The 17482-nt window shown below is 41.2% G+C and overlaps 1 long non-coding RNA gene across 2 annotated transcripts; it reads left to right on the top strand.

Annotated features, from left to right (window-relative positions):
* The first annotated feature begins 14589 nt into the window (after positions 1 to 14589).
* LOC120292234 lies at positions 14590 to 16853 on the top strand. 2 transcript variants are annotated; one of them, XR_005550016.1, is made up of 7 exons: positions 14590 to 14654; positions 14733 to 14792; positions 14868 to 14940; positions 15430 to 15536; positions 15661 to 15786; positions 16464 to 16681; positions 16775 to 16853. It is a non-coding gene; the product is annotated as an uncharacterized LOC120292234 (long non-coding RNA). The 2 variants fall into 2 exon arrangements; XR_005550017.1 differs by lacking the exon at positions 14868 to 14940.
* The last annotated feature ends 629 nt before the right edge of the window (positions 16854 to 17482 follow it).

The following is a 17482-nucleotide window of genomic DNA, read 5'->3' as shown; positions in this document are numbered from 1 at the left end:
GCCCTTTCGGTATCTTTTTATTTCATTTTCAAAAATGTTTGGCAATTGAATTGATTTTAATTTAACTTCCTAACATATGAGGTGATCATACATGTGCGCATACCACCAATTTACCACTCAAGAAAGCAATTAAATATTGCAAAAAACATAGCTAGAAGCAACGAAAGCATTTGCATTGTTAAATCAGAATTCACATCAACAACCCTAGATATGATTTCTAATTAACACGCAATTTCAATTTTTGTTTTCACTTTATTTAATGAAAATCATGACTTATGCAATGCATCTAATATGACATGAAGAAATGCAATAATTAAATGCAATCTAAATGACCTAGTTCTAATGACATGCAATGCGATGCAATGACATACAAAATTATTTAAACTAAGATGACATGCCGCATATAATTTAGCACGCGAGTTATATGTCATGCGACATTTATTAAATGATTTAGTCTAATGACGAGGAAGTTCTAATTAAATGAACCTAATAAAAACTAAATGACGTACATTTGATATTTCTATTTAAAAATGCGAAAATGATCTAGCTAGATTAAAATTCTATCTAATTTAAACTAAGGATTAAGTCACATTAAATCCTAATTTAAACTAAGATATTATCTTAATCTAACATGTAATTGATCTAATATGCAATGACGTGCGGAGCATGCCCTAATTCTACATGACATATGCATGATATTTTTTATATTTTATTTTTTATTTAAAATTCAAAATTTAAAATTGCCACGTAATTAAACATGCAACTAAAATCCTAAATGAATGCATTTTTTTGTTTTTATATTTTCTAAATTCGGAATAAAATCCCTATCCTAGATATGCAAGATAACAAGAAATATTCTAAAACAAACTGAATCTTAATTCAAATAGTTTTAGATATTTTTTAGTGGTTTTCAAAAACAAACAATTATCAACTAAACATTAAATTTAAACTAATCAAGGCATCCAATCAAGTAAAGAATTACAATGATCGAAAAAATAACCTGTCATCTCACAGGTCAAATTAACGATTACTATAATCTTGAATGTCACGAAAAAAAGATCAAAATAACTAAAAATCTGATCCACATTCTTACCGATCAAATTAATAGTTATATTGATTCAACAATTAATGTGCTATCGACAAAATGCCCAAAAATTAATATAATTTAAAAAATGATCCGACGTCTTACGGACCAAATTAATAATTATATAGTTTTGGGCAAAACCTTAAGGATAATGCCTAAACTATACAAATAATTAAAATTGACATCCCATGCTCTAACTTAAGCAAAAATGACAGCACTTAAAATAACTAGATAAAAAAAAATAAAAATAAAAGGATAAAAAGTAAATCACCTAAAAAGGAAATTAAAAAAAAGGCAACAATGGTGGACGGAGCCGGCCGGAGGATGGCCGGCCTCAGAGCTCCGGCGAGGGCACAGCAGGTGCATGGTGAGGAGCTCCGGCGAGGAGATTGTCGTGGGTCGGTACAGGCCTGCGTCGCGGGGGCTACGTCGGGGCGCTCGGATCACGAGCTTCAGTCGGCGGGGCGCTGCAGGGATGGCGGGAGGCCTCTGGTGGCTGCGATGAGGCTCGACACCGGCGAAAGGGAAGCGTCGAGTTGGGTCCGGGCTTCGTCGTCGGGGACCTCGAATTTGCAAGCGAGGGACTCCGGTGCCGGATCTCGACTCGGCTGCGACTCGGGTCACCGGTGGCTTGGGATCCGACGGCGAGGTGGTGCAGGCCGCGGAGACACCGGGCGCAGAAGTGCGGGCTTGGGCTGAGGCGGATCACCGGCGAAGTGGACACACAGCAGCGAACGGGGAGTCACTTGGGGGGGAGACTCGGATCGGCATAGCGGCGGCTTCGTCGGGCGGAGCGAGGCGCCGGGCTGGCTGAAGCGTCGCGGGCCGAGGGTTGAACAGCAACGCCGGGCGGAAAGGACTGTGATCTCGGCTCGGGTCTAGCTCTCCCGGGCGGAGGCCAATGGGCCGAGCTGCAGTCCCGGGCGAGGCGGAGGCGCGAGCGTCGGGGCTCGTGGATGGAGACCGGCGGCTACGTCGGCGCGGGGAAGGCGGCTCGGCTATAGCACGGCTCGGGCTTGCTCGCGGAGAGTGGAGCGTCGAGGCTTCGGGTCGTCGGGCGGGGGCACCGATCGAGGTGGAGGCACGCGATGGATCGGCGACCGGCCTGCGTCGGGATTGGTTGCGACCGCAGGGAGTGGCTCGGCGTCGAGGTCATCACTGGAGATGCGGCACCGGCACGGCGGTGGCTCGGCGCGGGGGGAATCAAGCGCTAGGCTGGGCTGAGGCGGATACGCATCAAAAGAACCCCTTGGAGAAGATGAACAGTAGGGGTCTTGTCAATTGTTTTTTTTTTCTTTTTCCCTTGTTCTCCCGTCTTCTCACGTCACTTGCTGCAGCTTTCCCCTCTACTTTCTTCTTATTTTTTTTCTCTTTTCCTCTCCCACAAACCGAAACCCTATTCTCTGTTTTCTCTCTTTTCGCTTTTCAATTTTTTTTTTACGAAAAGAAGCCCCTCGAAAGCAAAAACTGAACCCCCTATTTATAGAGTGAAAACCCAGCCTGTTCTACCTACGAATTATTTGCATAACAACCCAATCGCTGAGGATTACCTTCGAAAAGACGAGATGTGCTCAACCAAAAAGAGGTTCCAAAATCTAAAATCATCTGTTAAAATATTCCAAGCTGACTCACTCGACCATTGAAGATTTTATATACTGACTCAGCGATTGAAGATAATCTGAATTTTTTTTTTTAAAGATTTTCTAGATAGTTCATTCAAGATAAAGCTCCATTAACCAACTTTAAAATCTTTCGAAATCTCAATCCGCGACAAAATATTTTAGAGTATTCCTTATCCTCCTTAATATTCCTAACTTTAAGATTATAGTGCGATTTTTTAATTTCCAAAAATCATCATAATATCGCATCAAATCTTAAATTTTCACAAGATAATTAATTAAACATAACGACGGGCTTGGGTTAATTTTCTTCATGAGCTTAGTCCAGCCTGTTAATTTAAAACCCAAAACCACCAATTCGACCCATTCGCCACCGGTCTAGTAAATAAAATGCAAAATATGCAAACTAAATGTAGCTATGCAATTAATATATTTTTTTAAAGGATAAAATTAACCCCTAATTTTTATGCAATAAATGACTAAATGGATCGCCAAAATTTAGGTGTCAACACCTAATCGTGCCAAGTAGTTGTCACGATAGATGTTTAAATCCAAGTGAAATATAAGTAGTGACTATCTATATACAAGGATGTGATGTTGAAGAAAAACCAAACAATAGAGAGAAATGAGCAAAATAATAAAAATTGGTGAGTAAAACTGAACATGCAATCTGATTTTATTAGAACATCAATACTATTAAATGAATATCGTTCTCTTCAAAAATTTTAATATATGAAGGGGAAAAAAAGGAAGTGCAAATATAAATTAGTTAATAGTCAAAAGATATGTAATATTATTTTCTATATTGAAATTTAGAAGATGCATTTACATAGGAAAAGACGCAACGTTTAGAGTCATGATACTAGTGGTGGCAACAAAATTGGTAATTGGATGATGAAGTTAGAAAGGGATGTCATAATTTATAGGAGAAATGTTGGCTATATTCTGTCTATTTATTATTTGATATGGGGGTTGGCTTTGTTGTACAAGAGAACTTGAACTCTTCAACTGCAAGAACCTGTGCCGGATTCAACATCTTCCCTCTGATTTGAGGAAACTCAAAATTAGTGAATGCAATCTCCTTGAAGCTATTGACTTTCCCAACTTGGAGAATTTGTTGGAGCTAAGTCTACACGACAATAAGATTTATGATATTCAAGAGTGTGAATGTTTAGCATCGTTGCAATTGTTGAGAGTGGGCAAATGCAAGTCTAGCAAGGTCAGTGGGCTTGAAAGATTGAAGAATCTACGGCTCTTGCAACTTCAGGGGTGTCCCTCCCTTCAAACATTGCCCAACTTATCTAACTTAAAAAATCTCAAGGAGTTTGAACTAAGGAATTGTCCTAAACTGGTTGAGATTGAAGGTCTTGACAGATTCGAATCACTAGAAAGGCTTGATATCCAATACTGTCATTCCTTGCAAAGCTTACTTGCTCTATCCCACTTGAAGAAGTCGAAGAACTTGTGCCAGATTCAACGGCTTCCCTCTGGTTTGAGGAAACTCATAATTAGATGTTGCAGTCTTCTTGAAGTTGTCAATCTTTCCAACTGGGAGAATTTGTTAGAGCTAAGTCTAATTGAGAATCCGATTTGTGATATTCAAGGACTTGAAGGTTTAGTATCGTTGCAATGCTTAAGAGTGTACGACTACAAGTCAAGCAATTTCAATGGGCTTGAAAGAGTAAAGAATCTACGGCTCTTGCGGCTTTTGATGTGTCCCTCTCTTCAGACATTGCCCAACTTATCTAACTTAAAAAATCTCAAGGAGTTTGAACTAAGGAATTGTCCTAAGCTGGTTGAGATTGAAGGTCTTGATAGATTCGAATCACTAGAAAGGCTTGATATCCAATACTGTCATTCCTTGCGAAGCTTACATGATCTATTCCACTTGAAGAAGTCGAAGAACTTGTGCCAGATTCAGCAACTTCCCTCCGGTTTGAGGAAACTCATAATTAGATGTTGCAGTCTTCTTGAAGTTGTCGATCTTTCCAACTAGGAGAATTTGTTGGAGCTAAGTCTAATTGAGAATCCGATTTGTGATATTCAAGGACTTGAAGGTTTAGCATCGTTGCAATGCTTGAGAGTGTACGACTGCAAGTTAAACAATTTCAATGGGCTTTAAAGAGTAAAGAATCTACGGCTCTTGCAGCTTTTGATGTGTCCCTCCCTTCAGACATTGCCCAACTTATTTGACTTTAAAAATCTCAAGGAGTTTGAACTATTGGATTGTTCGAAACTGGTTGAGATTGAATGTCTTGATAGATTGGAATCATTAGAAAGGCTTAACATCCAAGGTTGCAGTTCCTTGCGAAGCTTGCCTGATCCATTCCAATTTAAGAAGCTGAAGGAGCACATCCCTTGCAACATACTACCGCCCAAGAAGGTGAAGGCACGGGTGTTGACTGAAAGCAGAATGTGGATATGATGGTCTCCCACTCTAGCACTGGAAAAAGCTTGAAGATCAATAAATCCTGAAATTTGAGGCTTGGAGGAATTTCTCATCAAAATGTTACAAGATCAATTTACGATGATTGTTTACTACTTATTTTTAATCAAAATTTCAAGCAAATTTGACCATTTAGGTAGTTTTTTTTTAAAAAAAAAAATCAAAAGTATGAATAAATGAAACCAAATGATTTTTTTTTTTTTTTATAAAAAAAGCCTAGTCCAATTCGCCTTCAGCCCAAGTCATTTCTCACCTGATTTTTTCTAGAAGTTTGGTCTTACATAATGGGTTCTGATCGCAAAAATTCACTAGTCAAGCTCCGTAGCTGGCCACTTCGAGCTTAATGACAACCTTACCAGGAAACAGAGCATAATACAGGCGCATTGGATGCATAACTGTGACATCCTAGATTTTCAACCCTGTTTTCTACTGAATTAATCAGGTGTTTCATCGACGCACCTATAGGATTGTTCTCAGAGCTAATCACTCTTGAGATAACTAGACTATCTGGTAAGTCATTAAGAAATTTTAAGGTAAAAGACTTGAGAATTCGACCAGAAATCAGCTTCTCGACCGTGCTCATCTTTAGAGGTCATTACGACAGTTAAAAATCAATTTGAGATCAAAGATAGGTCGATTTGACTGAGATGTGTGACTGATCGTGGGTGACTCCACTAAATTGGAAAATTCTCATCAACTGTCATTAATTTGATTTTATTGTTGTTTTGGTACCCTGTGTTCGTAATTGAATTCTCGAGACTTTTACGACAACCGAGAGTCATCAATGTGTCGAGTGGGTTCAGTGTGACTCAAAGAAAATCGATCGTGAGTCATTTAACCTAAAAAGTTCTGAAAACTACCTGGTAGTCTAGGTCATGCTAAAAACACGTCGGAGTGAAATTAACCGTCAATTTGAGTCTGATTTCAGAAATTGAAGATTCTGTCATGTCACAATAAATTCTAAGACCCATGACTCAGTCTCAAAAGATTTTTCTACTAACCGAGATTTTTTGGAAAAAAAAGTCGATTTAAGACTATTTTTGTTCAATTAAGACCATGGATTATTTTGATCATAAATTTGAGATGCAAGGTGGATCCATAGGTGAGGAAAATTATGAATTTGATAATTGAGGTATCAATTGATTTTATTAGGGCCAATTGAGATGAGGAGTCGAATGGAAGTCAAGATTTGGGAAATTCGTAGCTCCCCCTCCCCCTAGTCATTTTGGACCATTTCTGTCACGCCCCGATCCTCAGGCACGCACACATCCTTCTACTTGGTCGATTTTAAAATGCGATATCCCAGAACTATGTACCGCCAACCCTTTCATTTATTAAGCACATGTAGAAGCAGTTATAAACCCTTAAACAATAAAACAATGGGATAGAAAAGCAATGCCATATTTTTCATATTGAAAAACTCATAACTAAACTTTTATACATAACACTACTCAGAGTTATACATAACACTACTCAGAGCATTACACAAACTATTCACAACCTCAACATCTCACTTTATCTACACACAGATGGGGTTCACAAAAAGAGGATAGGCTCTCAATCCTCATCAGGATCATACTTAGGATCATCTTGATCTTCCTCTGAGTCTTCCTCACTCGGCTCATCTTCTTTGAGCTCTTCATCCTCAGGCTCCTCTTCTGCTGGTTCCACCTCAACGAGTACCTCCTTGTTCACTCCCCACTCTTCATCCTCCTCTGGTTGTTTTGCCTTCTGTTTTGGGATCTCAGGTTCTTCTTCGCTCTAGTTGGCGCCTCCCTCATAGTACACTGGAGAAGTAGGTTCGATCGCCAATGCAGAGTCTCTAGCATCAACTACTCCACTGCCATCAGGATTCGCAATCCCTACCCCAAAAGCTTCCTCCAAGACGATATGTGGTACTTCCTCCTCTGGTATGGGACCTACTTGTCTCCCATCAAAATAGTAGCGATACCAGGATCTGTATTCATGAGGCATTATATCATCCTTGCCCACATCTACTGTGGCACCCCGAACCTCCCCTTAGGTTGCCACAGGCAACAAACGTTACACCTAATTACATCTCTTAGAAGAAGCGTTATAATTTATAGACACATTTTTTTTTTCTAAAACGGTCCCAGCGCGACTCATTAGCGGAAGCAAAACATAACATCGCCATCTCACCCTCCATCAACCATGATACAATTGCACACCACTAATCATCATGAGAAAAGACAAAGCCACGACACTTTATTTTCATATTTTCAAGATGGGTTTCCTTGGGTCGGTACATCAAAAGAAAGGCCAGGACATGAAGCCACACTCGGCCTAAACCCAAAAAGAAACACTCGACCCACTACGACTAACGTGCAAGATCCCCCATCACTAGTGTCGGCTAATCATCCCAAAAAGTTTCAGCTCCTACTTGTCACGCACGGGCCCTCACACCCATCTCGGTGCATTAGGCGGTGGCGGCGGCAACATCCCACGCATTGCCCCATCTCGTCGAACGTGGACGGATATGAACTCCTAGATGACAGGACCCTCAGCCAGGCCCACGTCATACATCACTAAGGCGTGAACTCGAATAAATGTCGGTCCAAGAATGGTGGGACAATCGATCTCCACACACTCGATCTCTACATCGGAAGGAAGACCGTAAAAGACGCCCCGCGTGACAGCAGGGAGCGGCATCCTGCTAATCTGAAATGTTGGTCCCCGAAGGGGTGAGTACAACCACTCAGCAGGTAAAAGACCAATAAACCACACAACGCATCATGCCATGCAATCATCACAATCATAGCATCACATGTCATATAGGCATCCATGCACAACATACCATGGCATCATGTACATGTCATCATACCTCACATATGGCATCATCCTTACCATGCTTCCATGCATATAACATCACCATCACCATCATGTCACATGTACCATCATCATGTCATGCATCCATGCATATATCATCATCATCATACCACATATACCATCATAATTGTCATGCATCCATGCATATATCATCATCATAGCACATGTACCATCATCATTGCCATGCATCCATGCATATATCATCATCATATCACAAGTACCATCATCATTGCCATGCATCCATGCATATATCATCATGCATCATATCATGCATATATCATCATGCATAATTCAATTTCAATTTTTATCTTGGACGGCCTATTTCTCTTTCCCGAGACCAATGTTTGCATCCCACATGTATCCAAGATACAAATTCAGACCATCCGGCTCCCCCACTCTCCGGGCATCTCGTACCCCAATTGGCATCACGAGGACCCTCCGACATTCAGCCATTCAAGGCCACCGGGCAACCGGCCGCACCCTTCAAGCAGGGCATCTCGCACCCAAACCGGCATCGCGAGGTATCCCTCGACATAATTACCATGCTGAGCTTCCAGCTCCCCCACTCTCCGAGCATCTTGACACCTCTCAGTACTCCCGAGGCCCTCCGGTATTCGGCCATTTATGACCACCGGGCAACCAGCCGTACCCTTCTAGCTAGGCATCCCGATACTCCCGGGGCATCGTCGGCTCACACCTCCGACGGCCTTCTCATTTATCTCAATTCTCATCTTCAATTATAGTTCAATTATAACATGGCATGTGATGTGATGGCAATCAAAATCATATTCATCATTAAATTCATACATGTATCTCAAATCATTATCATACATGTAGCAAGACACCATCATCCAATCAATACAATTCATGGAGTCCATGCAATTTAAAATGGTCCATATTTCATGCCCTTTTTACAAAATTCCAGCATGTACCATTTTTAGAAAATATTTAAATTAAATATCCATAAGCTTCTCAAAAATCATGAAATCAAGGCATGTGATAGATAAGACAATAACATAGCAATTCCATGAAAAACATATGCCCGATAGAGTTCCACACAAGAAAATACAATTCTCACAAAAACAGCATGCAATTTCGAATAGAAACAGAATGCACAGTTTTTGAAATAATTCGATTAAAATATCCGAACGACCTCCGAAAATTATGAAATTTTACCAGGTTGTAGTTAAGATGCTAAAGTATATTTTTTATGGGACTTCTAGGCCAGATTCGTTTTAGATGATTTTCTATAGTCGTACGAAGCTTCTGGATCTAGCACCGAAACGTCCAGTGTATGTATCTCCGAAATATCAAGTTTTTACCCACTTATTCTTCTTCGTTTCCTCTGAAATTTGGATATGTTTTACGTCAAGAGGTCCCCTACAACTTTTATTAAGGTATCTAAGTCAAATTTCCAGATTATAGTCATCATATGGGTCCATGAAGTCTCGGGTGTCCAGTACCGCGTCTCCAGATTTACCGTCTTCAAGAATAAGTCGATTCACTAGGCTACACTTGTTCATTTTACTTCAAATTTGAGTATGTTAGTATTTAAGATGTTCTATACAAGTTTCATCAAGAAGTCGAAGAGATATTCTTAGTAAAAATCGACATGCAACCACAGATCTACCAAAAGGTCAGCGAAATCGTTCCAGATCTAGTGTCTCCGTAGGATGAGGGTTTGACCCCTTAAATCTCCATAATTTTGCACCAAATTTTAGTATGTTGTAGTTTAAGATGTTGGATACAACTTTCATGAAGAAATGAAAGTCAAAATCGAACTCAAAACATGCATGCAAGCTCTCACAAGATTCTGGTTCAGGCGGTTCATACGAAAACAGCATGCATCACCAAGAACAAACCTCATGTACTTCGATTTCTAACCTCTAAACATCCAAGAATTCAACCACACATGCAAGGCACACATGCAAGGGTGGAAATCAGTCCCAACTTGCCTTAAAGACCGAACGAACAGCAACAAAAGGGACGGCACACGGCTGACGAACAGACGGCGTGCGGGCGGCGACGGGCGACTCCTCCTCCCTCTCGGCGATTCCCTCTCTCTCTCGCAACTCACTCACTCTCTCTCTCTCTCTCTCTCTCTCTCTCTTTTCTCACTTGGCCGAACAACACCAACCGGCCACCCTCTCTCTCTCTCCTCTTCCTTTTATTTCCCCAAATCCTCATCATTTGCAATTTTCACTTGCCTCTCCAATGGCCAATGCACGAAGGCCCCCTTTTTGCCACTTGTCTTGACATATGCATAATGGGCTTTGGGCTTGGGCTTGGATTGGAAGGAGTGGGCCGGCCACTCCTTCCCCTCCTCTTGGTCGACGTCCCCTCATGGGCCTCAATTGGGCCGGCCATTCGGCCCACCAAAAGCTTAGGCCATTGGGCCTAAGGCCCAACCTAATTCAAATCAATTTTAATTCTCCTTTTTAAATACTAATTAAATCCTATTAAACTAAAATACCATAGGGTAAAATTAAATAACTAAACACTTAGAATTACAAACCTATGGATTCTAATTCACTATGCACATGGCCAGAGATAAGCCATTCTCTTCCAAGATCTATCCAATTAAACTCGGCCATAGATTTCAATACAAGATAATAACTGAAGCACTCCTAATTGGCTAGCAAGGAATTTCAGGATGCCTCATCTACCTAGACAATCGATTTAATCAACACATATTCTAGTCCTTCGGGGTGAGGATGGATATAGAAGTGGGTAGCCTTCTCTGCGATGCTTTCTGCAACATTGAACTGTTTAGGAGGAGGGGGAGGTGGAGGTCCTGGTGCTACCATTTAAGGGCCTGAAATTGGTTATACAGTAACCAATGAGATTACGTCTCAACGAGTTCTACTCCCTAAGACTCGATTAGGAAACCAATAAACCACATGGTTGCCTAAACACAACACGAGTCAAAAGACTTACCTTGGCATCAGTTCCAACCTGCAATTCAAGGTTATACACATATGCCTCATATAACACATCAATCGACCAATTCACAACATCGGATCAAAGCATCAGTCAATTGACCTAGTTGATTTACTTGTCAAACAGACCATCACTTGGTCATTTCAATCAATATTGTCCATTCTTTCAAATAACCTATCCGGTTATCGAGCTAGTATTTTATGCGATTCATTCTCCAAAATGACATAATAAGTCACTAGGTATATTCATCATAATGTCCATTCTCCAAAATGACATGTTAAGTCACCGAAACGTTATGGCATGTCGTCCATTCTACAAAGCGACCTATAGGATCACCGAGCCGACATTTTATAACGTCCTTTTTCTAAAATGACCTATAAGGTCATCGAGCCGGTATTGTATACCGTCCATTCTACAAAATGACCTATAGCATCATCGAGCCGATATATAACATGATACTTCGAACGTACAACCAATTTTGTCATTTTATTTATTTCTGACAAAAATACACATGCGTGAGCACACGATCGGCCTTAACCAAAATATTATGATTTCCTTTCCACAAATCCCACCTTTATCTGTAGTCCACCAAAATATTTTTGGTGCTATCAACTAACACCCGGTTATTTTCTAATTTACCAAAATCAATTCAACATAGGAACAATTCTTAAAATTCCACAATTAAATTAATTCCATGCAATGTAAGGCTCAAATAAATAAACGAACTGCACCATGACAATTAACATAAAATTTTGGTCGTCGGCTATTTTGTCGAATTTTAAAAAAATAAAAAATAAATAATTATAAAATTAATAAATAAATACCAATAAACCCAACTTAGGCTTGATTCACCTAATTGGAACCCGAAATGGTCCAGGAAAAATACCAAGACGCATTCAATAATTAATAGGACATGTTAACTAGCTAATTGCATAATCAAATTAACTAACATGCATCACAATTAACTAATAAATACTAATCTATTCTAATCTAACTACATAATCCTACTTAATTAACACTAATCAACCATTAAGCATAAATAATCTACTAATCAAGGATTAGTGAGCTAAATTCACCGGAATAACGTGCAAATTGGCTCAAACTGACGGGAACGGCGCAGGGAACAACAATCTCTAAAGCGGACCTAGAAACCAAGGCCCAGAACTCCTCCAAAATAGGCCTAAAGGTGGCTGGAAACCCACTGAAAAACTGATATGTTCTTGGCTGAAATTGAAGTAAACAACTCAGTTTAGCACGAGAATTGACCGGTAGGGAGGAAATAGGCCAAATCAGGCTATGGGCGGTCTTTACCGGCGAAGAAACAACCACCAACAAGCTCCAAATGGGTTTGCTAGGTTGCAAGAGAGATGGACAGCATGGCTGAAGGCAGAGGGGCACGGCCAAGCGCGGTTGCTCGCGTGCGCGGGGGAGGGCTTCTGACGACGGCGGGGACTGTGGTTGCTCGGCGTGCGGTGGCTGGACGGCGGGCAGCTTCTTCCTCTGCTATGGCTATCGCACAAAATGGAGAGGGGAGGGAGTAGAGTGGCCGGCCAAGTGAAGAGGAGGAGAGAGGATAAGAGGGAAATGGAAGATGGGTTCCACTTGGTCAAAATTTCCCTATCTTGCTTCACAAGATTCAACCAAGGCCAAGTATTATCCATTGGCCTTCATTTGGCCACCAACACACTTCCCATGACTTCTCAAATGGTCCATTTGGCTAGGGGGATGGGGGAGTTACGAATTTTGGCTCAATCTTCCTCAATTGGATTCAATCCTCTCTTGATTCCACCTCAAATGGCTTTAATAAAATCAATTGATGTCTCAATTATCAAATCGACAATTTTCCTTATCCAAGAATCCCTCATGCTCCTTAATGTTGCCATCAAAATAAATCCCTGGCTTCAATTGCACAAAAACGACTCGGCGACAAATTTTTCCCAAAAAGTGTTGGTTGTCAGAAAAATCTTTTGAGACTGAATCACAGGTCCTAGAATTTATTATGACATGATAGAATTTTCAATTTTTGAAATCGGACTCAAATTGATGGTTAATTTCCATTCGGCACGTTTTTAGGGTGACCTAAGCTACCGGATAGTTTTTGGAACTTTTTAGGGCAAATGACCCGTGGTCAATTTTCTTCGAGCCACAATGAACCCACTTGACACATTGGCAACTCCCGGTTGTCATAAAAATCTTGATGACTCAAATACGGACACAGAGTACCAAAATGACTATAAAATCAAATTAGTGTTGGTTGATGAGAATTTTTCAATTTAGTGGAGTCACCCACGATTGATCATATCTCTCAGTCAAACTGACATATCTCTAATCTTAATTCGATTTTTAACTGTGTTGTAATGACCTTTAAAGATGGACACAGTCGAGAAGTCGATTCCTAGTCGAGTTCTCAAGTCTATTGCCTTAAAATTCCTTAATGGCTTACCTAGGTAGTCTAGTTATCTCGAGAGTGATCAGCTCTGAGAACAACCCTATAAGCGCGTCAATGAAATGCCCAATTAATTCAATAGAAAACAGGTTAAAAATTTAGGATGTCACAATTTCACATGTCCAAGAAGAAGCCTTGGTGGCTCGATGGCAGCCAAGTGAGTATACATGGCCATGGTGGGTCAATAGGGGGACAATTTGGTGGAAAATAGAGGCAATGTGGCCCCCAAACCTCATCCTCTCTCCCTCATCTCTATCCTCACTCTCTCTCCCCCTTTGGCCGGCCACAACATCCCATTTCCCCTCCATTCTCGGCGCTAGCAACTGGAGAAGAAACTGGAGCAGCATGTCGCACGCCGCCACCAACCGCGCCACCACCGGTTGCTGCTCCACCTCCACCTGCGACAGGTCACGTGTGCCGTCTGCCCCTCTTCGCCTAGCCATGCTCGTCTAGTTGCTTTGTCCCACTGTCTAGCCCTTTGTTCAGTGCTGCAAGTGGCTGAGGAAGCCACCCGAGCCGCCGGTTTGGACTCAAAATCACCCTGTTGTCCATTCCCGAGCCTTGCCGCCACTTTAGCTTTGTTTTCTTCTATTTTTGCAATTGAAACAGAATGTTTAGAAGTGGGTTTCCAGCCTAGGGGTGAGCGTGGTTCCCGGTTCTAAAGGGACCGGTTCCGGTTCCCGGTTCCCCTTTTTTGGGAACTGGCGGTTCCCGGTTCCGGTTCCGGTTCCTATGAGAATCGGAACCGGAACTGGAACGGACACTGAGAACCGGAACCGGTCCGGTTAGGGCTAAAAAACCCCCCAAATCAAAAATTCACTCTCACTTCTTCCACATGACACTTTTAGTTTTCACTCACAGTTCTCTCTTCGACCGTCCGTTCTCCACCTCTTCTTGACGCCACCGCTGCTCACCCTCGATGCCATCGCCGGTCGCCCTCGACGCCACCGCCGCTGATCTCTGCTCGACGGTCGAGGCCACCTCCGCTCGCCCTTGATGGCACAACGGCTAACCTCTGGCTTGCCGTTTGCCCTCGACGCCACCGTCGCTCGCCCTCAACGCCACCGCTCACTGATCCTTGCTCGAGGCCACCTCCTCTCGCTCTCGACGGCACCGCCGCTGACCTCTAGCTCGCCGCTTGCCCTCGACGCCACTGCCACTCACCCTCAACGCCACCACTCGCTGACCCCTGCTCAAGGCCACCTTCGCTCTCCCTCGACGGCACTAGCGACTTATCTCCCAGATAAAGCAGGCCGAAGGCTGCTTCTCATAGTGCGTATGACAAGATTCTTGCTAAGTTAAGATTCTCTAGAACACGCTCAAATCAGGAATTGAAATCTGTCTTTGCAGGTATCCTCATCCGCAATGACTTTGACCCTTCTTTTTGTGGCCGTGGCGTTCTATATAGAGGTCGGTATCCTATTAGTACAGCCTTTTTTTTTCCGATTATCTGCTTTTATGAGGCATTGTTCTTCCATATTCTAGAGTTCTGCTTCAGATTTCAGAAGACTCTCAATTATACAGCATAATGGGAATATTGTCGGTTGTCGGGCTTGTGGTATGATCATTTATGCTCACTTTGTGCATGTACTTATTCATTTGAAACATGGGTGTTGAATTCCTTGGTGATTATTCTAGCCTTAGCTTCTTGGTTTCTTCTAAGCTAATGGTGTCACAAAATGGTAGATTGTTAAGTTTCTAAAGAATCGTAGTACCATATACGAGTTCTGGCTATGAATATAGCATTTACAGCACAAGTTGAACTTTTCTCTGCAGAACTTATGCAGTCATGAATCCATTTTTATCTTCTCTGGTTTTTTTCTTTCATTGTGTCATGACGGGTTACTTGTTGACAAGAACTCGTCCATTAAAGCTAGTTGTTTGATGCACCTTTCTCTTTTATGCTTTAGTGGATTTGTAGTAGGTCAGATCACTATGGAAGATGATTTATGATCTTCATCTTTGTTTTGTTAGTATTGTCTTTCAAGTCTAGTACATCATACTTTCATAAAAGGGGGCCTTTGACAGTTGAGGCTTTTTTGTGCAGTAGCAAATATGGGAAGGACATGGATAGATATGAAGAATACAGTAAAGCCGTACCAGCAATATTGGTGGCTGCTTTCACTCTCTTTTGTGACAAAGCTCAACTTGCAGGTTATGCCTTTCCCATGTAATGCTGCCATTCCATTTTCTTTGTGACTCATGATGCTTCTTGGTCCAATATAAAAGGCATTATACATGTGGCAATGGGATTGACACGTTTTCTTTTTCTTATCAGGAGAATATGCACTTGATAGATTATGTCATTGCAAGCGAATGGGTTCAACCTTAGTGGCTGAAATTTTTGTTTGCCTTTCTTTATAACCTCAGCATTCTCTTTTACAGGAATAAGCAAGTAGAAGAGGTTAGTGGAAAAATGTCTTTGAAAAATTGATAGCTGAAAATGACAATTTACTTGCTTTGCCCATAACATGTTGAAATGTGATTGAGCGACAAACATGTAATTTCTCTATGACGCTGAGATTGGCTTTGCTTATCATGATGATTTTACCCCCATGACTTCATAATTACTCATTCTCTTTTCATAAGAGTCATGTATGCGATTCTGACTTGTCTGGAAGTTTTTGTTTTCTTTTTAATCTCGAGTTGAGGAATGTTTATATTAGGAACCATCGTAAAGGCAATAAGTTCCCCTAAAGTTGCTTATAAGTAGAAATATATTATGTGAGAGGAGCCAAGATGTCTGTGTTTAACAACAAGGACATCAATTTTTGAGGCAGACATACTAACAAAGCATCCTATTGTTTAATCAACGCTTGAACTTTGTTGAGCATAATGCACTGATTAGCTGCAAAGAAGCTAATTGTGAATGAAACTAAGGGCAATGCTGTTATGATGAGTAACAAGCTAACAAATTGATCAGTTATGCCTATGTTCTTTTGTTTAATGATCACTTCTGTAGACTTCGTATGGTTACTTTCTTGCAACTTACAGTGCCGTGTCTCTGAATGATTTGTCAATAATCTATCCACATCCATTATATTACAAGGTATCTAAAAGACGTGATTTTTCTGAATGCAGGAGCAAGGATTTGTAAGGAATGGACATGCTGATAAATGGGAAAGGGTTCACCAAATTCGAGATAAGTTTGAATATGATAGAGAGAGAATCTGTGCAAAAAGATGGCTCCTCCTCTTGTTACGTTACTCTCTGCAGAACCAGAGATACAGTATGTTGCCTTAAGAAATATCAACCTCATTGTCCAAAGGCAGCCTACTATTCTCGCCCATGAAATTAAGGTTGGTCCATTTAGTCTTGCCAACTCTAAGTGACCCATATTGGGTGCATTATGAGTAAGAAAGGCATGCTTATTGATCTCTTGTCATTGCCAGGTGTTTTTCTGCAAGTACAATGACCCAATTTATGTGAAGATGGAGAAGTTAGAAATCATGATAAAGCTTGCTTCGGACAGAAATATTGACCAGGCATGGAAACTGAAGAGCATTTAACCTGTTGAATTTGCTTGTTTACTTAAAATGGTTAATTTTATGTTGTCTTATTAACTAAATGCTGCAGGTTCTGCTGGAATTCAATGAGTGTGCTACAGAAGTAGATGCCGATTTTGTTAGAAAGGCAGTCCGTGCTATTGATCGCTGTGCAATCAAGTTGATTTTGGGCAACTGATTAGTAAATAACCGAGTATGGGTCTATAGCACCAGTATTGTTTTGGTGGGCTATATAATGTGGTGAAAATTGCGAGAATGAATTAAGTATATTTTCGACTAAGCCAAGTCGGGTATGATAAAGCTGAGAAAGAAAAATGTATTACGTGGCTCGAAGACCAAGAGTGTCGTCCTAGAGAATGCACGTTACTTATGGATGAGATAAATCACCTCTGGATAGCACGTAGCTTGATGATTAGTACGTCGCTTTAGAGAATGCACGTGGCTCGGTGATTTGGGATATCGCCTTTGAGAATGCACGTGACTCGATAATTAAGTACATCGCCTTAGAGAATGCACAGGACTTGATGATTAGGCATGTCGCCTTAGAGAATGCACGTGGCTCGGTGACTAAGTGTGTTGTCTTAGAGAATGTAC

Source organism: Eucalyptus grandis, chromosome 3 (genome assembly GCF_016545825.1).
Source record: "Eucalyptus grandis isolate ANBG69807.140 chromosome 3, ASM1654582v1, whole genome shotgun sequence".
In the NCBI taxonomy this organism is placed as follows: Eukaryota; Viridiplantae; Streptophyta; class Magnoliopsida; order Myrtales; family Myrtaceae; genus Eucalyptus; species Eucalyptus grandis.
The sequence above is the reverse complement of the archived record's forward strand: the minus strand, read 5'-3'. Positions and strand labels throughout refer to the sequence as shown.